At 33.8% G+C, this 27,770-nt stretch overlaps 1 protein-coding gene across 1 annotated transcript in view; it reads left to right on the plus strand.

The window, feature by feature from the left end:
* The window catches only part of LOC102150068 (uncharacterized), a 39,799-nt gene extending 29,392 nt beyond the window's left edge, over positions 1-10,407 (plus strand). The window contains exons 13-17 of the mRNA XM_070240404.1: positions 1,074-1,187; positions 1,500-1,624; positions 5,874-6,014; positions 6,762-6,878; positions 7,576-10,407. The gene's annotated coding sequence lies outside the window, so the exon portion shown is untranslated. The remainder of the gene's footprint in view (positions 1-1,073; positions 1,188-1,499; positions 1,625-5,873; positions 6,015-6,761; positions 6,879-7,575) is intronic.
* Positions 10,408-27,770: the final 17,363 nt, after the last annotated feature.

Below are 27,770 nucleotides of genomic sequence, written 5' to 3' on the forward strand. Positions count from 1 at the left end.
TCTGTGTGATAGCAAACACCTCCTGTTGCACGTAGATAAATGCCTCTGGAGAAGTGAAACCCAATTGCATATAATTAGAGAACAAGCACATTGCCTACAATAAATTTCACCTGATGATCCATGGTCTTTTGATCTATTTACCCAGTTACCTTCAGGTCTGGACTCATGGTTTAGAACCGTCTTGCTAACTGGGTTTAAGTTGTTTATAATTCTGCTCTATGTATTTGTTGCTAAGTTCTGTACCTATTGCTTGTTGAACCTTTGTAAAAATGACATGCCTAATAAGGCGATGCTAACTTGGTGCTTTGAGATGATTTCCAACGCTTACAACCTCAACTGAATATAGACTTTGAGTAAGAAATACCTGAGAGTTCTTCCTTCTATACTTCCTTGTTACTCATATTGGCCTCAAGCAGTTTCCAGTCCATGCACTTTCCTTTCAATGTGGGACACAACACCCAGGAAAAGTCCTTCCTGGAACCAAAGGACAAAGGCTACTGAATAGAGAAAAGCTGACTCTTGATCAGAATACTTTAGGAGAAAGATCTTGACCAAAAGGGAGGAACAGTTAAAATTAATAAAGGAAACCTCAACTAAAATTGGAACCTGGAAGCCCTATAGAGGGAACTCTCCTGCCCTACCACTCATTGTCAATTGCCCCAAACAGAAAGATGTCAGTTGCAGAGTCAGTTAATCACAGCATCTGTTAGAGATAACAGAAAGAGAAATACCTTGCACTCCCAAACAGTAAGTGCAACTACTTTACTGCTCCAGCAGGAGGAGGGAAGTTTTCCTTCTTGCCCTTCAACAAGTCCAGCCAATAGAAATGCCACAGCTCAGCCAATAGGAAGGTGTCATCACTTGAGCACTTACTTTCCTCCAGTGAACTTTAATTCTTTCCCTGCTGATGACTTCCTTGCCCCACTCCCCTTTCTATAAAAGCCTTCCATGTTTTATAACCCCTCAGAGTATCTCTATACAGCCCACCAGATGAGATGCTGCCTGATTTATGAATTATTTAATAAAGCCAATCAGATCTTCAAATTACTCAATTGAATTTTGTTTTTTAACAGAGGGAAGGGATATTTTACTGCTTGGAATTCTCACTGCCACTCTGAAGAAGTGCTGTTTTTGTCACTTGCACCAGCTCCTTTCTCTGAAAAAGATCAAAACAATGCACTCCAGAGGTAATATCCAATTTTAGTAAATGTGTATTCCTAGATTATTTTTATTATTTTATTAAGTAATTTAGAATGTTATTGCTTTTGTAATCCAAACAATGTGAAACATTAATAATCTTGTGAGTCATCTGATTCACTGTCGTTTTTCCCCCAAAATTTTTGCACTGTCTTTTCAATAACATCAGAAACATTCCAGTAGAGTAATAAATTGGCATATATTATATACAGAGACTTAGTGAACCTTCCTGTCTTATGTATGGTTGACGAATAGACTCATTTTACTTCTCATCTTGCCACATATTTATTCTCTTCCAATAGGCTGACATGGACCAAAAAGTGGGTTTCATATGAAAGAGTTTATTCCTTCCCTTTGAGATGTGAAGGAAAGTATTGGGAATAATTCTACCTTCCATCCTCAAGGGCCTGTGTAAATTCTCACAAAGGTAAGAATTTTGTCCTGAGAATACTGATGTATTTTTAGGTAATTGCAATACTCCTGTGACAGTGAGAGTCTCCCTATGCTAGTCAACCATGGGACTGGGTCACTGATTGTGTTTGCTAATCTCCGTGACTTACTAGCATGGTCGTTGTGTCCATTGGTGACAGAATCCTTAGTGTTTAGTGTCTGTCACCAATCTCAGACTTGTAGTCGCCTTTATAAACATGCCTAGATCAATGATGTTGTCAGTAATTGATCCATTGGAAAGTCTGGACAAAATGAGAGGGAATCACTTCTCTAAAACTGAATTCAAGACATTTAAAAGGCCATATAACAAAGTTAGTGTTATTCTGAAGTGTATTGCAATAATTTAAGGTGCATTTTTTAAACATTAGGATCGGTACTAAGCAAATAACTCAAAAATGATTAAAAGAGCCACCAAGGAATTAAAATAGTATTATAGAAAATATTTACTTAATACAAAAGAAGGCAGTTAAGAATGAACAGAGGAACCAAAAGATGAAAGACAGCTAGAGAACAGATAGAAAAATGGCAGACATAAATCCAGTCATACAACAATTATATTAAATTTAAAAGACTGAAACTGGGAGATTCCATTAAAAAAATTAAACAATTGTACACTATTTATAAAAGAGACACTTTATAACAAAATACGCAAATAGTTTGAAAGTATAGGGATGGAAGAAGCTATGTCACTCAAACAATACCCAGAAGAGAACTGGAGTAGCTATTCTGACATCAGAGAAAATAGACTTTAAGGTAGAATATTAGTAGAAATGAAGAAGGATATAATATAATTATAAAAGGTTTAATTAATCTGGAATATATAACAATTATGGACATAATCACCTATAACAGTATCTCAAATTACATAAAGCAAAAACCAACACTATTAAAGGGGTAAATAGGCAATTCACTGATAATAACTAGACTCTTCATTACCCTCTTCTTGATAATCAACAAACCATTTGAACAATCAGTGTGGTTGTAGCATACTTCAGCAATCTTATCACCCAACTTGACCTGATATATATAGAACACTCCACCCAACAGCAGCAGAACACAAATTATTTTCAAACACACCTGGAACATTGTCCAGGATAGATCACATGCTAAGTCATAAAACTGGACTCAGTGAATTTTAAACGATTGAAATTATGTAGAGTATATTCTATGACCACAGGAGAGTTAAATTAGAAATCAAAACAGAAATAAATCTGGGAAATTGCCAAATATTTGGAAATTAACATGCTGTACAGAATCCATGGATCAAAGACAGAATCATGAAAGAAACTAGAAAACATTTAGAACTAAATGGGGTACCGCTAGAGACATGCTTAGAGGGAAATTTATAGTTTTAAATTACTATATTGGAAAAGAGGAAATATATCAAATAACCTAAGCTTTCCACCTTAAGAAACAAGAAAATGACTACATTAGAAAATTAAACCCAAATCAAGTACAAAGAAGTAAATAATAAAGATATGAACAAAAATCAATGACATAAAAATAAAACCCAGAATAACTATGGAGAAAACCTGTGAGACCAATAGTTGGATTTCTGCAAAGATTAATGAAATTGACAAGCCTTTCCTGGTCAAGAAAGAAGGTGAGAAGACATAAATCACTAAAATTAGTAACGAAAGCGGGGGCATCCTTGCTGAATCTGTAGATTCCATCAGGAATGTTATTGTTTGTCTCATTGTGTTTTCTTGAGGGGGAGGTGGCTATAGAGGAAAGCAATGTTCTAGTTGCACTTAAAACTCGGCAACACAACATAGATAGATAGATTCTCATTGTCATTAATGCTTATCTCTGAGAAGTTTCCAGAAGCTCCCTTAATAATATAATACCACTCATTCAAATTTGCTATGTTTCTAGCCAGTGTGTGTTTTTTTAACTAGTCAATAATTTAATCTATTTTTGGACGCCTCTTGTAATCACATCAGATAGATATATTAATAATATGGTGAGTCCTCCGTGGTTTCTATTCCTATAGATCCTAGGAATTTTGACATTTCTGTGTTTAGCTCAAAGCATAAAGGCATTGGTCATTAAGAGTGTTTGAATAGTTCTTTCATTTTCAGGAATGATGATATTGGGTCAAAATGAAATATGTGATTCAGAGAATGTCCCTGAGGCCTCAGTAGCATGTCCTGGGGAAACTGCCCCAAACACAGTGCTTGACAGGTTAGAACATTCTGTGCACTCCTTACCCATTTAATTATTTTTCTCCAATTACTGTACACTGTGCATTCTCAACATAGTTGATATCATGCCCCTGGGGTGAAAATTAGTTCTTGGGGAGCAAAAGAAATCTTAAATATTACAGTGGGTCATGGTCCTCCAAACAGTTACAGAGCATAAGCAGGTATACAGCATATCTGTGGTATTAAAATTTAGAGCTGTTGAAAACCAGGGGAAAGTGTCTAAAAAGGATATCCAGACAGGTGATAATAAAAAGGAAAAGTTGAGAAATACTGTTGTACATGTATAAGGAAATTAATCTTGTTTCTGCCATCTAACTCTGGAAGAATAACAAGTGACATAAGCCAGAGCAGTTGCTACAGATTCTCTTCATAGTAGCAGGTTTTGCAGAGACACTGATTTTAGAAGATTGTGGTTTTTTTCCCATTTAGAAGCACTTAATATCTTTCTCTTCTGCAATACGTTATCTTAACTTAGTTCTTAAATGTTTTCTGAAGAAATGTGTCTGTGTGGTTCCCTTGAAGGAAATAGCTGCTTATCTTCTGTTGGGACTTTAAGAAAACTCAGTCAAGGTCCACATCCATATATTTGCCAGCAGGAATTTTCAGGACCAAATTTAGTGTCTGAGACCAGAGAATTATGTATGCATGATGATATGTCATTACTTTGGCCCCTAAGATTTCCAAGCCTTTGTTCATTAAGAACCAAAGTTCTATTGGGCACAAGTTATCCAGAGCTATTACATGTATGCCAATATATGATAAATGATATAGATATTATATAAATAATAAATTTAAAATACATGTTGTTGAAATCTTAAGCAAGGGAAGGGAAACATATTTGGGGAAAATGTGTTTGAAAATAGAATTGTAAGCTACCACATTGTGATAAATATTTCTAAATTTGTTTATTGACTTGGCAGGAAGACTGAAAATGAAATAACGAAGACAATGTTCTTGTATCAATATGTTTATATTCAGGAGACAAACGCATGTTTTAACAATTGTATGGTTTTTGCTTAACTTTTCTTTAATGTAAAAATTAAAATTTTACGTCTTTACGTAAATCTAGTATTTAAAGGTGTTTTAATGGTTGACGTGTTAATATAAGAAAATCTGTAAATACATTTGATAAATTTGTGATAGCGTGTTCTTCAGATGACTTCAGTTAGAGAATATTAGGACATGGCCTTGAGATACACAGTTTTTCTCTTGTTTATTGGGTAATTAGTGAAGTTGAGATCAGTAAGTCACATATGAGCCATTGTTCTGTGCATTTTTGAGGATGCTCTGAATATAGCAATCAAATGTGTTATTCATTTTATCACATCTAGACTTTATAGTTATATTGAGGTTGTTTAAAAATGATGATTTACATTAGATGCTTTCTTCAAAATCATAGATAAAAATATTATATTTATGGATGTCTTTTAGATGAAGAATGGTTAGAATACTTCTGATTATTGCACAGGAATACACCTTTTCACTAGGTTATTGCTTTGGGGCAAATTTTAGAGTATTGTTTAAAAAAAGAGTAGTTTAATTCAATCTTTCTAGATATTTAGACATTATTGATGCATATTGTTCTCTAAAAATGGTCTTGTGAAAACTGATAAGGTAGAAACAATTTTCTTTTGCCAATGGAATTGTTAGGAGTTAGGTGCTAATATAGAAACCATGTTTTCATTGATCTGTATACAATAGTAAAAAGTGTGTTTTATAACATTTAGTCTTAATAGAATATTTTACCTTGCTAAAATAATTATTAGCCAGCCACTCTCTGTGTCTATTGAACCTCGGGGGGAAGGGAGAGCAATGATGTTTGAAGGTTGTGCACATGGCCCACAAAGGACTTAGCAACACCCACCTTTTCCAGTCTGTGTTTAGTAAAGGATACCCACACTTGGTGAATTTATTGCTAAATTGAATTACATACATGTGTGTTTGTATATGGTTTATATGTACATATAGGTGCATTTATTTTTTCCTAAAATGTTATTTTTCCTCATTTTTTTCTCCTGTTAGGTACAGATAGAGCCTAGAAGGAAAGGGAAACTATGCCTTTCCCTTTACTCTTGAATGTCAGCTCCAGAGAATGAGCTGAAAACTTCCTTCTTAGTCAGTGATTCTCCATTCCTACTGGTGATCTTTTGGACACTCTTGCAGGTATGACTACATAAGCAGGGAACTGCTTGTTTATCAGGAAAAGGCCTAGGATGGATAGGAGTTGATAGATCTTGTTCTTCTTAAGCTTGGTGACATTTGATTAGAGCTAAATAGCATCAAAAACCCATTTAAGAGCCAAATGAAAGTGGGCACAGTAATTGAGAATTACTGCTGTGGGTCATAATAAGTCTTCCTTAATGGGGGTCTCAACAATTACATCCTAAAACTGAATCTGCCTTTGTAAAACCATTTACTAAGTTACTTCTTGGCTATTTATTTGTCTGATTGATTTATCAAATGGGTTTTAATTTCTTATGGCCTGATGTTTTCCAGTCTATTTTTGTGACACAAGCACCTTATGGATTACCAGGCGTAGAATAGGCTCTCAATAAACTTTTATTAAGAGTAGATATATGGGTAGATTATTTTGAGCGATTCTGTAAATAACGTGGCCAACTAAACAGAGAAAGATAAATGATAAAAAAAAGGACACAATTTTCAGTGGGATTCAGGCAATCCACTTGGTTTTGGAAATGCACAACAGAGAAGGGCTTTAATACAATGTGCTGATATTGAAACGTATCAAGTTATGGAGCTGCTAGCTGTAGTTTCAGAGCTTGTGTAACAGAGTAAGAAACAGCTTTCAAATGAAATTAATATGAAAGAATACCAAAGAGTGACTGCCCAGCTTCCAGGTGACTGGCCTTTTTCATTGGAATTGGTGTTTCTGTTTTTTTTTCCCTTCAGAAGATGACTACTTGGGAATTCTTTGGGGAGTGAATGATACCAGTAAATCCCTGAAACAAGACTTTTCAGACAAAGAGCCTTTTCACTTACCTGTTGTTCAAGGGCCACCCTCTAAAGGTAAGGTTTTTGTCAGAATATTTTTTGCTTTCTAGAAGTAACCATGTCTGGATAAAGAATTAGATGTTAATTTTATGAAGATTGATGACTTTTGGTTACATTCTAATTGATTCCAAGGGCCAGATTCCATAATGAGTTAAGAGACACAGCTTTTCTTATATACCTTAATCGCTTTTCTACATCTCAGTTAGTGCACTTGCTGTTAATATGAAGGATTTCGTTAACTTTTCTTATCTAATAAACTGAACTCCTCCTTCTTGGCTGGATCCATGGTGGTTCCAGAGCATTGTTGTATGCCTGAGATACAGTAGATTCTCAATAACTATTAGACTGGAGGGCAGACAAGTAGTTTTGTCTGAAATATTTGATCAAATGAATGAGTGGCCAAAGGCATTAAGGAGCCAAATACAGAGGGGAAGAGACAGATAATAATCTGAGAGAGCTGGAGATGTCCATCACTTTTTAGCCCAGCAAAGGAGAAAAAGTAGCACCAATGTTTGGCATCCTTGATTTCAGGAAGTTTTGAAGTCGTTTTTCTGGCACAGCATGGATCCAGCTGCTGAAAATGTGGCTTTCTCTATGTACTCTGAGTAGATTTGTTTCAGCACATGTAGGAGAAGAATGTACAAAGATTTCATAGCCCTCTGACAAGCTCCTTAGAAAATATGTTTCTCATTTTTGCCAATTTTCCCCACAGTCTTCTTGCAGGTGATGACCTCAAAGGCGAGGTGGATTTGTTACTGTGGAAGCCATTACTTCTATCACCAGCTTCACCAAAAACAATGATACAGTCCTCCTTATGCATGGAGACTCCTCTCTTTCCTGTGTTGCAGTGGACACCTCCTGCAGATAAGAAATGCTTAACTGAGAAATGCTCATATTGGGATATCATCGATGAGACTTTAATTTGGGCATGGTGACTGTTTCCCTTGCTGCCACTTGACTCAATCCCAGGAGCCTCAGTAGAGGAAATATTATTGCACAAGAAACTCAAAATGGTGGAATTGCTCAGTGCTCCCATAAATAGACATTTATAATTTTCATTTGCCATGTGGTGAATTTTAAAAATAGGATATATTAAAAAGAAGCTGCATGAATTTTTTCAAAAATTCAAAGCATTTCTAAATATCTAATACAGAAATTAAGTGCCCTCCTCTCTCCCAATTCTAACCCCCAGAGTTTTTCTTTATTAAGGGAGTTGTGTGCATTCTTTAAGTGGATAAATGCACACATGCAAGCTATTTCTGGAGGGTTCTGGAAGTGGGGCCATACTGTACACATTCTTCTGCAAATTGCCTTTCATTTAATAGTTTTTTAAATGCCCTTTTTCTATTTCAGTAATATACATTTGTGTCATTTGTTGAATGACTGCATGACTGTTTTGTAGATGAAATATAATTAAATGTTTTGATTATTTCTCAGCCATAGATATTTATGTTAGCACCAAATTTCTGCACAGTGAACCTCCCTATTTATTAATAGTTTTGCATTTGTCTATTATATCATGATAAATTACTTAGCAGTTGAAATACTGGGATTAAGAATGTGCACATTTCAAATTTTGAAAATTATTGCAAGATTTCCTTAAAAATGTGGTGACAACTTATCCTAAAATGGCAATGAATAAGATTGCCAGCTTTCCCACAACCTCACAGATAATGGATTTTATAAATATTTAAAATCTTTGCCAGTGTGATAGCCCAAACTATTGTCTTAAATTGTATTTCTTTTGTTTTTGAGTTTGATCATTTTTTCATATGTTATTAGCCATCTGTATTTTTTAATTTCCTCTTTATGTCTGATTTTGGGAGTCGGGGGAGGTTTTAGTCTCTTCCTGATTTTGAAGAGCTCATTGATTATTGGGGGAATAACCTTTGGATTGTCAAGCATTACAGATATTTTTTACACACTTTTAAACTTCATTTTTGATATAAGAATGTATATAATTATTATGTGTCTAAGTATAACCGTGTTCGCTTCTATGGCTTCTGAATTTCATGTCATTTTGGAAAGGTATTTAAACTGATTCCATAAAACCCTTCATATATGTTAACTTCTAATTCTTTTGTGTTTTTTTAATTCAAATTCTGAAATCATAAGAAATTTTTTTATTTGAAATCTTAAAGTTGCCAAGTTATTTGCCATTACTTGCGATTATTTGCCAATAATTGCCCATTTATCTGTAATGCCATCTTGCACATATGCTGTATTCTCATCTGTGACTGGCTCCATTTTTGTTCTGTGGATCTTTGCGTCTCTTCTTCTGCCTCTTGTCTCATGTGTCTTCTTGTTGGAAGAAATTACAGTATAGACTGCAATTTCATCAACTTTAATAAATTAATTTAGGGGAGAATTGGTTTTTAATAATATAAGTCTTCCTGTTCAAGGACAAGGTATGTCTTTTTTTTTATTCAATAATTTTAATTACTGTTAATATTTTCACTTTGTGATGGGGGTGTTTTCTTTCTGTTTATTTTCTTGATAATTTTTCTGTATCTGAAAGTTTTGTGTTTTTTTTTGGTAAGTGGTCAGCTTACACTTTCTCATGGCTTCAGATTTTTTCAAAGTACATACTAAATCCTTTGCAAATACTAGTAGTTTTTAGTCTCTCCTTCAAAATGATCTAGATTTCAGTTATGTTGATAAAGTTCACTGACTGGTACTTTCAGAGCACTTAAACAATTGTGGAAATGTCCAACCTTGATTTAATCAGATTTTAATGGAATGCTTCTTGGTTTTGACTAGCACATTATTGTTGGCCTTTTACCCAAAAAGACTTGCAGAAAGAGCTATGATCAAGCAAAGCTGAGTTTATTAAACCTACTGCAGTAAGGAAAAACACCACTTTGACAAGATTTAGTAGTGTTTCAAAAGCAGAAAGTTAGGACTTAGGGGTTTGGGCTAATGTGGTTTAAGGCAGGCTTTTCAAGGCACAGAACTGGTTAGGAATGGGCAGAATCTGTCATGTAATAGTTTAGGTTTGTGAAAGAGTAAGGACCTTGATATGAGTCTAGATAACCAAATTTGTGTCTGATAAATGAGCTGTTTGCCCATGTGAGTTAGATGTTATCAATGAGCTATTTGCTTTGATGAGCAAGCTGAATCTACTTATTGGTTTATAGTTCATTCTTGTTTATAGGACACTGCTGGGGGTTGCATGAGGTCTTAGTGCCAATAGGTAAGTTATTTTGATGTGGGTAGTCTCAATTGTCAATTTAATATGCTAATTTTAAACTTAAGATATGTTTTGTATCATGTTAGGAAAGTCTTCCACCTTTTATATATTTCTGAATAATTTTAAAATGAGGTGGTAGATGTAATCAAATACTTTTTGCATAAACAATTATATTATTCTTTAATTAAACATATCATTGTGAAATAATTCATTTTCTGTTAATGAAATTTCCTTTTATTGCTTGAATGAACAAACCCTATTTGGTAAATAGATGTTTTACTCTTTAAATTTACTACTGAATTATAAGTATCTTAACTTGATTTGGAATTTTTGCAAATATACTATTGAATGAAATTGATTTGCAATTCTTTTTTGTTCTATTTTTGTCATGTTTTGATATCAGGTTTTCTGGTTGTGTTAAAATAATTTTGAGGATTTTCTTCTTACTCTGTGTTCCAGAATGGGTTGAAAAGTTCTAGCATCAATATTAACAGTTAAGCAAACACATCAATGAAATTATCTGAACTCTTTTTTGTTTTTGATGGCTTGGAGTAGAACTGAGGCTAACTAGAAAATTCTCTCACTTTTTTCTATTGTTATTGCTTGTTTTTTATTTTATATATTTAACTTGCTTTCTCCTAGAAAATCACAATGCAAGCAGATTTTCAAAGAAAGTACCACGAAGTTATATAAAGTGTTCTTTCATCACTCTATTAATTTCTCTTGTTTCAATTAATATCCATTTTCAGTCCAGTTTTGTTTTTTTCTGCTATGCATTTTTAATGAAATAAGTTTGACTAGTGGATTTCTAGCATCACTAGCTCTCTCTTCCCCTCTCCCCAAGTCAACTCTTTGGTATAATTTATCAGGGCTTTTTCTTTTTTTGATGTTTTAATTTATTTATATGTTTTTAATGAATTTCTGTTTTTTAAAAGAAATTCTTAAATGTGTAATCTACTTATTTTCACTTATTCTTGGTAGTGAAATACTTTCCCTGTTGTCAATTTTATAAAGCTTTTCATTATGAACACATTCTAAATATACACAGTATAAGGTGAAAAGAACAGTGAGCGTGCAGATACTGGGAACCCAATTTCTACCATTATCAACATTTCACCTTATTTACTTCATGTTATTTTTGAAATATTTTCAAATAAGTTAGAAGACTTATTTCCCTCAGAACACTTATTTCCCTCAGAAGTATTTTAAATACTTTTTTAAATACTTAAATTTAATAAGTAAAATAAATACTTAAATTTTGAGTTACAAAACTCAAAATATGCGAAAGGATATTCAGTGAAAGGTAATTCACCTTCTCAATTCTGTCGTCCATAACTACCCAATTTCCCCTTCCTGATGGTTACTCGGGTTATAGTTTCTTGTTTTTCCTTTCGGACATAACACAAACACACACACACAATCACACACAACCCCCAAAATGTATGTGTGTGTGTGTGTAGGTAGATACACACACACATACTATTATAATTTTCTGCAACTTTCTGTTATATATTTATGTAATACATAAATCTTTTAATGTTTCTAGCAGATCACTTCATATTGGTATATGAGGCACTTCCTTATTTTTAATATTTGTATTTTTACATAGGTAAAATTTATATAACTAAATGCATAGATCTTAATTATATAATTCAGTGAGTTTTCTTAAATGTATATACTATGTAAATACTACCTTATTTAAGAGAGAGAATCTTTTTATTACTTGAGAACCTCCCCTACTGCCTCCTTCCAGACAAACCTAATTCTCATAGGAAACAATGTTCTTATTCTATTGTCATAGATTACTTTTGTCTGTTCCTGAAATTAATATAAATGGAATCACATAGTATGCATCTGGCTTCTTCCACTCATCATGCTATTGAGATTCATCCATTTTATTCCCTATATCAATAAGTTAAAAAATTTTTTTGTTGTTGCAGAGTAGCATTTCATTGAATGGGCATATTACAATTTGTTTATTCATTCTCCTGTTGATGGACATCTGGGTTTCCAGTTTTTAAATATTTTGAATACGTTAGCAGATTTTTTGTGTGATTACCTAAAAATGGAATTCACTTGATCATAAGATAGATTTTGCTGAACTTTGTCAGAAACTGTCAAAAAGGCTTCTAAAGAGGTAGAAACTTTCCACCCTCTCAGCCAGTGATATGTGATATTTTCAGTTGCTGTCCATCATCACCAACCTTAGAAGTTGTTAGTCTTTTAAATCTTATTCATTTGAGAGGGTGTGAGGTGGTATCTTGTGACCTCAATTTACAATTTGGTCACTTAAGAAGATAAACAATTTTTCATGAGGTTAGCTGCCAGTTATAAATTCTCTTTAGTAAGATTTCTGTTTAATTTCTCCCAAAATTTTACTTATTATTTTAAAGTAATTTTAGACTTACAGGAAATTTGCAAAAATAGTACAGAGAGTTCCTATATATTCTTTGCTTTCCTAATGTTAACATCTTGTATAACCATTATTGTAACATTAATACATATAACAATTACTAAAATCTATAAATTTTATAACATTGATGTAAATACTACTAACTAGTCTGAAGACCATATTTGAATTTTGCCAATTGTCCCACTAATGTCCTTTTCTTCTAGTTCTGAATCCAACTCAAAATCTCGCATTGTATCTGTAATTTTTTCCTTTGTCTCTGTACCCACCCCCCAATCTGGGAGAGTCCTCGGTCTCTCCTTGTTTTCCATAACCTTGACACATTTGAGGAATATTAGACTGTAATTTTGTACCATAGTCCTCAATTCAGATTTGTCTGATATTTCCTCATGTTTAGATTAGAGTTATGCACTTTGGTAAAAATAGCACAGTGATAATAGTGTGTGCTTTTCAGTGGATCATGTAAGCAGTGCATGATGTCAATATATCTTATTTCTGCTCATGTTAAATATGATTACTTGGTTAAAGTGGTGTATGCTAGGTTTCTCCACTGCAAAGTTACTATGTTTCTCTTTGCAATTGATAATATTTCGTGAGGAGTTACTTTGAGACTATGCAAATATTTTCTCTCATCATGTATCATACATATATGCCTAAAGATGGTTTTCTATTTCCATGATACATTCTACAATTATTCATTAGAATATGACTGTAAGGAAGAGCTGCCTTCTCCTCCATTTATTTATGTGTTCAATTGTTGTTTTATATCAGTATGGATATATGATTATTGTGTTCCATGAGTTTTCATATATTGCAGTAAATATTTACTTTTATTTCTCAAATTATCCAAGATTTGACCATTGGGAGCTCCTTTAAGTTGGCCCCTGTGTTCCTTCACATAATTTTTTGAGCACTTCCTTAGTTTTTGGTTCCACAAGATGTTCTTGGCTTATCTTATATTTTCCTTTCCCAAACCTGGAATCAACCACTTCTTCAAGGAACTCTGGTTCTTTGTACTGGAAAATAGTATTTAGAAACTAAGATCCGAGTGTTAGGTGTGCTCATTGCTATTGGGATATCATTTCTTCTAGGCATACTAGTGTGCAGAGTTGGTATGTAGAAGTTTACTCATACACGTAGGCACACATCTAAATTATTTCTATCTCTATCCTTGTGTGTGTGTGTGTTTGTGTGTGTGTATGTGTATCTCCATACTGATATTTCTGATTACAAACCATTATCACAGGGCTCATTTTATTCTTTCCTCTTCCCTTATTTGTAACCCCTTTCCCCAATTGCAAGAAACCTACCTTTCATTACCCACAATATGTTTTCTTATTTCCTCAATCCACTGTATACATTGTTTCAGAATTGCTAAGCCATACTCCTTTAAAAAAGATAATTACTAACTGAAGTACAATATTTAACTATGGTTCTATTTTCTTTACCCTTACAGTATTCAGTCAGCATGCTATTTTCCAAACTTACTGAGGTTAGTTTACTTTTCCCCTGACTGCCTATGTATGTTAATCATAGAATCAGATACTGTGTATATTCCATTTTGAGTTCCCCCACCTCATGGTTGATTTTAAATTTATTTTTCCATATATGAAACATTACTATGGTTCTAAGAATTAGGACTGTCAGAATTGTCACTCTCTCCTCACCACACTAGTCCCATTTCCATCTTTCCACCCTATTCTCACTCAACCTCTGGAGGTAACTAATCTCACTAGTTTCTGGCTTATGTTTTCTAAAATTCTCGTTCACAAGTGGGCAAATACATGTACATTTTATCATATCCCCTTCCTTCTTACATGAATGGTAGCATGAATGGATGCTTTTTTACTCTTTGCCTTTTCCACTTAGCATATCGTAGAAATCATTCCATTGGTATGGAGATTCAAATAGATCTTCCTCAATCTGTTTTGGTTGATACTAAACTCTGTGTATGTACCACAGTTTATTCAACCACTCTATTCTATAAGAATTATTTGTAGTATTTTTAAATTACAGATACTTTTAAGTTGGGTTGTTATTCACTCCTCATTTGTAAGGGTTCTTTATGTTATCAGGATACACATTTCTTGCCCAATATATGCACTGCAAATGTTTCTCACACTAAGTCACTTACGTTTTCCTTCTTTCTTTCTCTTTCTCTTTTTTAAATGCCTATGAGGTCTAAACTGTTAAATAACCCTAATCATTCATCCCCGAATGCTATTTAGTCTCGCTCTCTCATTTTTTCTTCTTTTGTTTTTTTTTTTGCTTTTTTTATTGAGATAAAATTCACATAATACAAACTTAAACATTTTAAAGTATACTAGTCAGTGTCATTTAATACATTAACAACGTGGTACAACCACCATCTTTATCTAATTCCAGAACCTTTTCAGCACCCCGTAAGAAAACCCATATCCATTAAACAGTCAGCCCCCACTCCACTTTCCCTACCTTTTCATTTTTAAATTGTGTTTTTGATAAGCAGACATTTTAAATTTTGGTGAAGGTTTGGTGTATCAGTTTGATTGTTTTATTTTTAGTGCTTATTGCAAACTCACTATTAAATCTTTGTTTACCCCAAGTTTGCAAAAGTATTCTTCTAAGTTTTTTTCTAGACGCTTTATGTTAATAGCTTCTACACAAAAGTATAGCACCTATCTCAAATAATTTTCTTGTATGGTTTGATATGGGGGTTGAAGTTCATTTTTAATGTGTTCCTCCAGTTGTTCCAGAACTATTTTCTGGAAAGACTTTTTTCTGTTGAATTAACTGGTGCCTTTGTTGAAAATAAATTGCCTATGAATCTCTTTTAAACTCTGCTTTTCCCTTTTTATGTCATTCTTTTTCACTGAAGCTGCTTAGTAAATCTTGAAATAAGGATTATGAGTCCAAACCTTTGTTCTTCTATTTCAAGATTTTTGTAGGGGAGGGAGCTGGCTATACTAGGTCCTTGGTATTTTCACTTAAATTTTGCTATTAACTTGCCAATTTCCTAAAAAAAAGACTCTGCTGAGATATTGATTTTGATTACATTGAACTAATAATAGATCAATTTAGGGAGAATCGACATCTTAACAAGATTGAATTTTCTGATCTATAAAACTGGTATATTCTCCATGTATTAGGTCATCTTTAATTTCTCACAGAAATATTTTATAGTTTTCAGTATAGAAGCATACTTTGTAGTTTTCAGTGGAGAAATGTTCTTTGTTAAATGTATCCTTTTGATTTTTGTTTTGTGATAATATTGTAAATGAATATTTTAAAATTTTATTTTCCAGATTTTGTTGCTATTATATAAAAATAAAACTGATTTTTTATTGAGCCTCTGTCCTATGATCCGACTAAGTTAATTTATTAGTTCTTGTAATTATTGTTTATATTCCTTTTGATTTTCTACATAAGCAGTTGTATCATCTGTTAATAAAAAGTCTTATTACTTACCTTTGAATCTTTATGAACTCCCCTCATTTTTTTGCATTATTACATTGCTAGGGGCCTCCAATATAATTCTGGACAGGAGTGGTGTGAATGGATATCCTTGTATTTTTCCTGGTCTTTGGAGAAACTTTGCAGTTTCTCACCATTAAGGAAGATATTAACTGTAAGTTTTTCGTAGATGCCCTTTACCATATTGAACAACTTTTTTTCTAGTCCTAGTTTGTTGATAATTTTTAGAATAAATGGGTGTTAAATTTATTGAATGTTTTTCTACACCTTGATATAATCATGATTTCTCTTTTATTCTTTTATGGGAAATTACATTGATCAATTTTTGGATGTTAATCCAACAACACTGCGTTCCTGATGTAAACTCCATTTGGTCATGATTATCCTTTATATATATATGTCTATATTCAGTTTCCTACTAGTTATTTCAGGAATTTTTATCAATATTCTTGATGGCTGGTAGCCTGTGCTTTTCTTTTCTTAAAATTTTTGTCAGATTTTGGTATTTGGCTTCATAAAATATATTGAGTATTGTTGTCTCTTCCTCTATTTTGCTAGTATTTCTTCCTGAAATGCTTGATAGAATTCATTAGTGAGCTGATCTGAGTCTGCAGTTTCCTTTGTGATATTTTCAGTAACAATTTAGACTTATTTAGTAGTATAGGATTATTCAGAGTTTCTGTTTCACCAAATGTCAATGTTAGTAAGTTGCATTTTTCAAGGAGTTGATATGTTTCATGAGATTTGTCAAATTCTGCGGCATAAAGTTGTTGATAATGTTCCTTTATTACCTTTATACTGTCTGTAAGATATGTGGAGATATTACTTTTTCCATTCCTAATACAGGTAATATCATTTTTCCCTAGATTTCTCATTCCAGGTTATTTTTTTATTGTATTTATTTAAAAGAACCGATTTTTGCTGATTTTGCCTATTGTCCATCTGTTTTCTATCTTATTGATTTCTGATCTTATCTGTGTTTCTTTCCTTCTTTTTATGTTGATTTAATATGCTTTCCTGTGATAGCTTCTTAAGGTTGAAACTTGTAGATCTTTCTTCTATTCCAATATAGATATTTAAGGCCGTAAGCACTGCATTAATGGATCCCACAAATTTTGATATGTTGTTTTAATTTTTTAGTTCAAATATTTTCCTATTTCCTTTTTGATTTATTTGGACCTATTAGTTATTCTAAGTGGAATATTTAATTTCCAAATATTTGGGCTTTTCCTGGTAACTTATAACTGATTTCTATTTTAATTATGCTATGGTAAAAAAAAAAAAAAGAAGTACTCTAATAGTTCCACTTTTCTAAATTTATTGAGACTTCTGCTGTGGTCCAGCATGTGGTCTATCTTGATGAAAATTCCACATGCACATGAAAGTGTATTTGGCAGTCATTGAGTATATAATGGTCTACGAATGTCGATATCTCAAAGTGGTTTTTCAGATTTTGTTCAGTTAGTGTTTAAATTTTCTTTATCTTTAATGATTATTTTCTTGTTCTATCAGTTACTAAGAAAGAAGTGTTAAATTTTTCTGTGATTGTGAATTTCTCTCTTTAGTTCTCTCATTTGCTCTTTATGTATTTGAAAATCCTTCATATTTTACACCTCTATGACTATCATGACCTGTTGCTGAATTTTCTCTTTCTAATTTTGGTTATATCCCTTTATCTTAGATATATTTGTTGTCTTGAAGTCTATTTTGTCTGTTATTGGAATGGTAATACCAGCTTTCTTATGCTTATTGTTTGTCCAATATCTTTTTTCATCTTTGTACTTTCAATCTATCTGTGTCTTCATAGAATTTCTATTATAGACAGCATATAGATGGATCTTGATTTTTATCCAATTTAACCATCAGTGCCTTTTAAATCTTTTGGAGTCTTTTGGTCCATTTACATTAAATATACTTAGTGACATAATTTATGCCTATTATTTCACAAATTTTTTTCTTATTCATCTCTTTTAGTTTGCTCCTCTGTCCCTTCTTTGCTTCATTCTTTTGGCAAAGAATTGAATAGTTGCCAAATTATTGAATTAATTGAATATATTGTAGTATTCTATATTAACTTCTGTATTACATTTTGGCTCTACTATGTATTTTGCTTAGGGATTCCTATATGGATTATAATATGTACCCTTAATTTATCACAGTTTTAGAGTTAAAACTGTACACTTCATTTAAAGTGTAAAAGTCTTGTGCAAAGTAGTTACTTTTAGTACTTTGTTATTTATTCTCTTGTCATATTTTATATCTACATATAATATAAAATCTATATATTAAAATTTTTCTTCCTACAATCAATAGTCTTTTAAATAAATGGAGAGAATACTTGTATTTACCCATATATTTACCATTTCTACTTTTTGTTCATTCCTGTTTCCATATTTTGCTCTTTCCCTTCAGCTTGAAGAACTTCCCTTAGTATTCTTGCAGTGGAGGTGTATTAACAACAAATTCTCTCACTTTTCATTTGCCTGAAAATAGACTTTACCTTCATTTTTGCTGAATATAAAATTATGGGTTAACACTTTTTCTTCTTTTAGCACCTTAAATATGGGTACTTAATTGTTTTCTGGCCTCTATTATATTTTATGAGAATCCAGCCATTCCTTGTATCATCATTCATTTATATTTAATTTATCTTTTTTCCTCTGTCTACTTTCAAGGTTTTCTCTGTATTTTGCTATCTAAGTGTGGTTTTCCTTGCATTTATCTTGTTTGGGGTTCACTGAGCTTTGATGTGTAGAGTGATGCTCTTCATGAAATTTAGGATATTTTCAACCTTCATTTCTTCCAGTGTCTTTTTCTTCTTACCCTCCCCTCCCCTTTCTCTTTATGGACTACAACTATACCTATGTTGGAATGCTTTATATTTCTACACAGATTACTGATGCTCTGCTTGTTTTTTAAAAATCTTTTTGTGTGTGTTTTTCCAATTTGGTGATTTCTATTGAGCTGGCCTCTGGTTCACAGACTATTTCTTCTACTATTTCCACTTTCACTTTAATGTTCAGTTTGCTTCTTGTCCTTTTTATTTCTAGAATTTTCCTTTGGTTACTTTTTATAATTTCCATTTCTCTGCTTATATTTCCTATCTGTGTATTCATTATGAGCATCTTTTCCTTTAACTATTTTAAGTGTACTTTAACGGGTTCTTTAAAGTCTATCTTAATACCACATCTGGATCATCTTAGGATATGTTTCTGTTGATGTACATGTAATTGGAGTCTTGGAAGAAGAGCAAGAAAGATAGCAGGCAGAAAAATAATTTAGGAAATATGTTGGTTAGTATAAAAGTGGTGTTTGCTTTATAAAATTTGATGCTATGATATTTACCCTTAATGGAGTCAGTTAGATTTTGTTTTATTTTGGATTATACTTTTGATCAAGAGTAGTAATCTTACATTTCTGTTGAAAGATTTTTTTAGTCTCAGATGTCTTCTTTTTGTAAAACATTTTATTGCATTACGTTTTTTAATTTAATAAGACTTTTTAAACTAGATAATATAACCCTATTATTCTTATTTATACAGCAGACAGTGTTGTTTTTATTTGCCTTTGCCATTTTATAATTCTCCCTTTCTCTTAAGTGATTTGTGGTGTTTCATTTGATTTTAATCTTTTTATATATAACTTTATGTTTCCTCCATTCCACTTATTTAGAAGATACACTGCATGTGTGTTTCAACTAGTTTAGGTTACTTACATAGTTTTAAATTATATGGTGACATATTTTTTATTTGATCAACTCAGTAGAGGCTTCCTTATTTGAAAGAAGAAAATAACATGTGTCTATGAATTCCTTATTCATGTAATAAAATAATTAATGACTATGATAATAAATGTTTTTATTTATTGAGTACACACTTTAAAGTGATAGATTCTGTGCTGAAATGTTTGTAAACCTTGTGTTTTTAAAATTTCCAATTACCCAAAGAGATGTGTCATAGAATGTTATAAATTTGACATATAGTATATATGTAATGTATTTTTTATGTGTGCCTAAATAATGAGAATACTCATACTACCTCACTCAAATTGCTCTTTTGAGTAGTAAATGACTTTATATAGATAAAGCAGCTTGGGAAGGTTTGGAACTTCATGCTGCAGTGAACAGATGCTTGAAACAGCAACAATAAGGGTAGTCATTATAGTAACTGGTTGAGGCAATATTTGAACCCACATATGTGTTAACTGCAGAACTCTTTGCTTAACCATCATACCTTGATGTTAGCCACACACCCTAGCTTCACATTGTTTGCGTAACCTGAAATTTTAATCCCATGGTCACATATTACATTTGCACAATTATATTTAATTACAATATCTGTACAAATACATTAAATTACACAAAGTCAAAATACTGAATTTATTTCCTCATTGCATTCTGTTTTGCAGCACTAGATATCCTATTGTCAAAAATTAATTTCATATATCAAAGAGAATTTGGTTGTCACCTCTTGCTCCATGTACTACCTTCACATCACTCTTTATTTTATCTTTTTTTTTTCCATTGACAGCATTATGTTCTCAAGAAGAATTGTTCAAGAAGCACTCTGGAAATCATAATTCCTCAGTCTTGATATTATTAGCCTTTCTTTGCTTTTCCTTGTAATTGTCTTGATCAGTCATATCTCTCTTATAAATGAAAGATTTTATTTCTTTAAAGCAGGAAAAGGGAATTCATAAGCTTCTATAGCCATGATGGGTTTGGCTTCAGTCTCAGCTGAATCCAGGAGTCCAGGACCTAAGGAAGCCTCTGGCCTTGTGCTCCTTCCCATCTTGTAGTCTGTGTTTCTTGGCTTCGCTTGATTCTGCAGTCAATTTTTTCTTTATGTGATTGGCAAAAAAGCCATTTCAAGCTGTAAATTCAGTTATCTTCTTTGCAGTCTTAGTAAAATGTGAACTTTTTTCTCCCCTTGTCTAGATAGAAGTTCAGAGGTGGAGAGATGGGCCTGACTTGAGTCACTAAGATATTCACTAACCCAAGAATGGAAACTCTGGGTAGTCTGATCATAGACTCAATGGAAGTATAGTATCCCATGATTATCAGCTCTACCAGTACCTCATAGTCAGGAAGAGAATATCCCCTAAGAGCAAGAGAAAGGAGTTAGTTGCAAACATGGCCAGGCAGCTATAAATTCTAAGTGCCACTACTCACCACTAATGTGCCAAGTGTTGTAATGCAAGTTTTTGTGATCGTATATGTCATGTTACTAATTACTACCAGCTTATATTATCAAATGACCATATATACCACCAAACGTGCCTCATAGCCCAACGGATAACAGCAAAGACTCCCTAATAGAGTTTGTTCATTGGTCAGCTGTTCCTCTTTTGCTTAATCATTATTCCAGCTGTTCCTGTTTTGCTTTTGTGGAAGAGCTCAGTTTTCTAGGGACCTTAGAAGCTGTATGATCATGGTGGAGAGTGCCTTTCTTGTGACTCTTATGACTCAGAAATTCCTTTTATCAGGGCTTCAGGGCATTGCTGTCTTTCATTAGTTAGGCTTTAGATTTCTAATTTGCGTATAGAATTCCCCTGAAGCATCAAGCTGACAGGCAGTTTGATTGAGAGAGCTCCTTGGGATATGAAACATTATCAGGCACCACTACTAATCATGGTACTTAAATTGTGTCTCAACCTTTAGAGAAAAAGTGGTTCTTTCTGTCTTGGCCTCAAACTGTAGAAGTGAATAATAGAGTATCACTTCCTTCCTGAGGCAATAACCTCCTTAAAGGACTGTTTTAAGGGCCAGTGGTGAGTACCTTCCATTCAGGAAAGGAGTGTCTATCTGGAAGTGTTGATAAAGATTTCCTATCTCTCTCTGGTTTGGGAAGAATATGGCTATTACATATTTTCTAGTTTCATGACTATTTGACCCTCAGGCTCCTTATGTTTTGTAGACAAAAAAGACTTCTCCACAAAGCTATATTCTATTCCCTGCTTTTAGTAGGGCAGCTGGGAATGGCACTTATTTGTTTGTGGCAGCACCATCATGAATAGCTACCACACCCTTAACATCATTACATTTTTTATAAAGACCATAAGATTCCAGACTATAATATCCAAAAGCCTTTGTTAATACACTGCCTTGCTATCTCAAAATAATTGCTAATTTTCCTTTGGAAACCCCAACCAATTAGACATGTAACATGAGAATATGGTAGAACTTCCTCAAAGGAAATAGAGGAGTGAAAAAGGTAATGTATGTTAGGCACACAAATTATTGTTCTTTTTTTCCTTTGATTCTCTTCCACTGAATTATATGTGAGCTCCCAATCCCCAGGCTACCCTGCTTATCCTCCACCTCAGTGATGCTCTTTTCAGGCTGTTGTAGAATAGGGTGTGTAAACTTAAGTTAGCATTTCTCTCCCTAACCTTGTAAAATAAACCAAAAAAAAAAAAAAAAACAACAAACAGATTTGAGAAGGAAATTATGTCTCTGATATAGAAATAAGCCATTGGTCTATAGATAAGTAAGAATAGCACCAACTGAAGGAAAATATTGTGGGTCATGTATTTGTCTAATTACAGTCAGAGTACAGATTTTAAAATTTTAGTCTCAGGCATGCAAATGCAATGTTAGCAACTCTCGACTTGAAGAAGCAGTCACTGATATCCTGGATACACCACAGGGGAAACCGGAACAACTGCATGTTACATAATTAAAAATGGCAGTGCTGGGTATTTTCTGTCTTTGTTTCCTCTTCTGAAAATTCTGCTCAAGACAGCCATAGCTGGTGTAAGACCATAGGGAATTCTCCTCAGCATCTTCAACACTCTTCTAGGAAGGACCAACCTTCCTTTAACCTGGTTTGAAGAACAATTAGATTCATCATTAAGAAAGTTAAAAATATAAATTGAGAAAAAACTTTAGGAAAGTAATATTATCTTCTAAATAAAACTTCAGGAAGAAGTTGCATCATCATTCTTAGACCTGTTTGTAATTTCACCTAGTTACCATTTTTATTTTAATTACTGTCAATGTCCCTTTATCCATGATAAACTATAAGCTCCTAGAGATTGTCTTTTTCATATTCTGATAGCAAGGCTTCCCACACTTTCTGAACATTATATTTGCTCAATAAATGCAACTTCAATGCTTTGAATGATTTATTGAATGATTGAAAGAATGGGCGATTATATATATTATATATACAGTCGTATGTATGTATATTATATGTACACACATAAAAATTATATATAGATTCCAGAATGTGCAATTGCACACATACACACACATGTGCATACATATATATGTCATCCATTCATTCAATCTGGTGTGTTTTAGTGAATGTGAACAAATGTGTAATGCTCAAAGGATAGAACGAAGAAAGCCTGTTTGAGGTGAGTATCAGAGATGCAGGTGGATATGATACAGAAGGCAAAGGTCATTGACAACTTCAGTTGGCTGTCAGCACTACTGTGTTTGGTGAAAGCAGCCAGAGGAAGGTTGTACTCTTCTTGTGTCTGGTGCGTTACCTGGCATAGAGGAAATGCTGCAGCAATGTTTGTCTATTGAATGAATCACCAAAAACATGAATAACTGAATGAATGGGCAAGAGGATTTCTTCCCTACCTGCTCTGGGAAGTTTTTTGTAGGTATAACCTCCATGAAGGAGACAGCTGTATCTGGAGAGAGCCCCTAGCTAAAATTATGATGAGATTTAATTTTTGAAGTTATGATGGATCTTTTTTTAGCCTATCATAAATGAAGAAGATTACAGACATAATACTGTATGTGCTTAAACTGACACAATTGTTTCCTTTTGAGGGATTATTTGTTGTTTGATTTATATCCTGTGTTGAATGAGCAAATAGATACAGGAGTAAATGTGATAATAGTAACTAGCCTATGATTACCATTTGTTGAGGTCTTGCCATATACCAGTCACATGCTTTACCTCATATCTGTGTCGTCATTCTTATATACCTCTACATATGTACATCTATGTAGGGCTTAGACCCAGAGAAACTCCAATGTTTAGAGATCAAGAGAGGTGCCTTGGGGCACACATTGACATAGTGGCAGAGCAGCTTACTGCTATAGCAGTTGAGCAGAATCCCCATTACAATAAAAATACAAGTTGACTCCCTTACACACTCTATGTACTTTTCCTCTCCACTTTCAATCCTCACTTCTGGATGGGATGTGTTTAGGCATTAAATGGTCACGATTCATCTCCAAGCATAGTCTCCAGACACTCAGAAGCCTTCAAAATTTAAAAAAAAAATACCTGAACTCAAACTATGGCACAGCTGCTTTTATGTTCTAAATAACCAGGGACAAGTTGAAGTGTAAAAAATTAAAGGAACATGCCACTTAATAAAATCATATGCAGGGAAGACAAATACTTGGGTGAAAATGATATAGGAAAAATAATCATAACCTTCATTATAATAGACACTATTTTTATAGTACCCAGTCTATTCTAGCCCATGTAGTTGCTGTTTATACAATTCTACCACATAATCTTTAGAGCAAAACTAGATATTATTTCGTTCATTACAAAGATGAGAAAACCAATGTAAATAATTACTAAGTAGCATATACATTAGTCTAATTTTGAACTTCTGAATTTAAAGCACATGTTTCAGGATACCACTCTGCGGACCAGCATGGAATATGTTTTAAATTCATCCACTCACCCTAAAAATATTTGTGGAGCATGTAGTATGAGACAAGAACTGTTCTAGGCAGTGGAGAAGTAGCTGTGAGCAAGATAGTATGGGTCTCTGTAATTGTGGAAGTAGAATATTAGAAGGTACAACCGCCCACTCATTGAAGAAATGGATGCTGGAATAGATTGCCTCGATCCAAATTCTCACTTACTACGTTTTCCTGGTTGTCTCTCTGGTGAGAGGAGGTGAGATGTGCCAGCGATTACCAAAATTAAATGAGATATGTTGGGGAAAGTTTTACCTAGCACAATATCTGGCACATTATGTATTCAGTAACTATTACTTGTGACTCTTTGAGAAAAACTCATATTTGAAAATGATTGATTATGTTAGATACATCAAATGCTGGCTCCTGAAAAATATCACCAAAACTACCTTGCTGTCTTATGACAGCAAGAGAGATACCACCTTGGCAGAGTCTCCACAGTATATCAGAAAGGGGATGATGTTTTGAAGTTTCATTTAAGGTGGGTCTTTCAGTGTCGGGGCTTGAGGAGAGAAGAAAGCAATACGGAATTACCCTTGAGTGGTAGAACTTCTGTTCTAACATCAAGGCCTAGTTTTTCTTCTTCTAGAATTAAGTTATCCGAGGGCCTCTTCTTCTTAGGGGAGAAACTATGGGTTAAAACAGAACCTGGGTGATGTCAGAGACTATACTGAAGGCAAACTTTAGTTTACCAAGGTAACAAGTTCCTGTCCAGCGTGCAGCATGTAGCTAGGAGACTTGTTTCAGTAGTCCAATACCAGTCCGTCAGAGCTACCCAATGATCTGTTTAAAGCCAAAATATCCCTATGAAGTAGTGTTGTAATGTTTTAATCTTACTTATCAAGACTAATTTAGTGCCAGACAATAAAGTATCAATATCATTAGTAGATCTAAAGCAAAGAAAAGAAGTGAGTCCTGCAAGATGTGTTAAAGTTAGACACCTCCAAATAGGTATCATCAGTTCTCTAGTTCTCATGCAAGTTCTATTCCCGTGAAAGTTCAGTTACAAAAGCTGACTTCCACAAAAGATCCTCTAGTCTTGTTTTAGTAGACTCAGGAAACTCTTTTTCCAGGTGTGATGGGATAAGGGTTTTAGATTTCTACCTGTCTAGCATGTTGTTGTGTTTGCCTTGTCATCTATTAGTTGAGCCTCAGTTACTGATTCAAAGGAATTGGAACCAAGACAAATTGAGTGGCTCACAAAGAAAAATGTGTACAAACCCAACAGTCAGTGTGATTGTATATTTTAACTACTTCACACATAAACTGTAACCAGGTATTAAATTCTTATGAAAGAGTGCTTAAAATGCAAAATAAATAAATAAAGCAATATAAATAATAATTGCCTTAGGTAACATAGTTAAATGTAACCTTAAACCAGATAGGTAAAAAAAAAAAAAGCAATAAAAGAATGCAGATTAAAACATGACGATTTATGATATTGTTCTGTAGATCTTGAGTAGAAGCTGTCTAGCTGTCTACATAAAGTCATCTACTTGCTTGGAAGGTCTTAAGTACAAGCCATTTCCTTCCAAACACCATCTGCTTCTAATGGCTTCCTAAAATTTTTCAGCTTGAGGTCTCCACTAATGATTTAAGATTGGTTTTTTTTGAGGAAAATTGGCCCTGAACTAACATCTGCTGCCAATCCTCCTCTTTTTCTGAGGAAGATAGGCCCTGAGCTAACATCTATGCCCATCTTCCTCTATCTTATATGTGGGACGCCTACCACAGCATGGCTTGATAAGCAGTGCATAGGTCTGTGCCCAGGATTCGAACTGCCAAACCCTGGGCTGTGGAAGCAGAGTGCGTGAATCCAATCACTGCGCCACCAGGCTGGCCCCAATTTAAGATATTTTATGCCTCTTTGATTGAAAGACATCACTTTAAGTATCAATTTTTTGTGTTAAAAGCACTAGTTTTAACAGTACCTGATAGGGACATTTTGGGGTTTGGAGGCTCTCTTTCTCTCCCATATTTTAGGCCAGGTCTCCAGAACTTAATGGTTGTTTAGAAGAATATCAAAGAAAGTCTATTTGTACCTCTTGATTTAAAAGAGACCCTAAACTAAAACCAAGCCAGCAGAAGTTTCCACTAGTTTAGCTGCTGTGGCTATTGCCGGTGGGTCAAGAAAGATACTTTAGTAAGCTGGTCTGAGAATCTTAATGAAGTTGAGTTAGAATACCAAGAGCATGTCCACATTACTCATATCAAATTGGTAGAAAGTTTTATTGTAATTACAATGGCATAAATTGCCTGAGTCACCTGCAATATTTGGCCATGATTGCTTGCAATAATGTAGACTCTGGAAGCAGAGATAATATTCTTAGACTCATAGATTGTCCTGTTACTAGGTCAAAAGGAAAAATTCATCGAACCCCAGAAGGAGTTGAGTTCATTGCCATTAAAGCAAACCTTAGGCAATGGGGAGTTTGAGAGTCTCTGAGAATGTTGCTAATTAGAGTTTAAGATTTCTGTTTATTCTGTCTTTCGTGAAGATTGGAATAATATGGACAATAGGGTTACTGTGTGACTGGCAGAGCTGTGCAAAGCTCTTTAATTGTGGTCTCAGTAAAATGGTTGTGCCTAGTACTACAGAGCTGGTTTGGGAACATAAAATCATATAATGTATTGCTACTGGGAGAGCTGGAAATCTCCAACAAGACTTCAGTCCATCCCCCAGATAAGCAAACAATCACAATAAATATTCAGAACATAGTGCAGAAAGTATTTATGAACTCTGTTTGGAACTCTGTTTGGAAGTGTTCTGGGAAGCCCTGAGGTTTGGGCTGTTGTCCATGACATTTATGGTTTTACCTAGAATGACAAATGAGACATACACCACAAACACCTCCAGTAATCTTAGTAAATTTTTCCACCAATGTTGATTATATGCAGTAGCCAATTTGTCCTTGCTGTCTGGATAATTTCATGTTAAATTTTTGCAATTTTCCATTTAAGGTCCTCTGGCACCAAGTGCCCATCCTGAGAAGGCAAGAGATTATTCTCATGTAATTTACTCCATATTTCTCCCAGTAACACTTTGCTGGCTCTGGAGCCAATTTCTGGCATTCCAAACTTATTCTGACCTCTCAAAAGATTTAATCATGAGGGACAGATTAAGGGCATTTCCTTAAGCTTCCATGGTGTTCCCTTTTGCATGTTTACTTTATA

Source organism: Equus caballus, chromosome 1 (assembly GCF_041296265.1).
Source record: "Equus caballus isolate H_3958 breed thoroughbred chromosome 1, TB-T2T, whole genome shotgun sequence".
In the NCBI taxonomy this organism is placed as follows: Eukaryota; Metazoa; Chordata; class Mammalia; order Perissodactyla; family Equidae; genus Equus; species Equus caballus.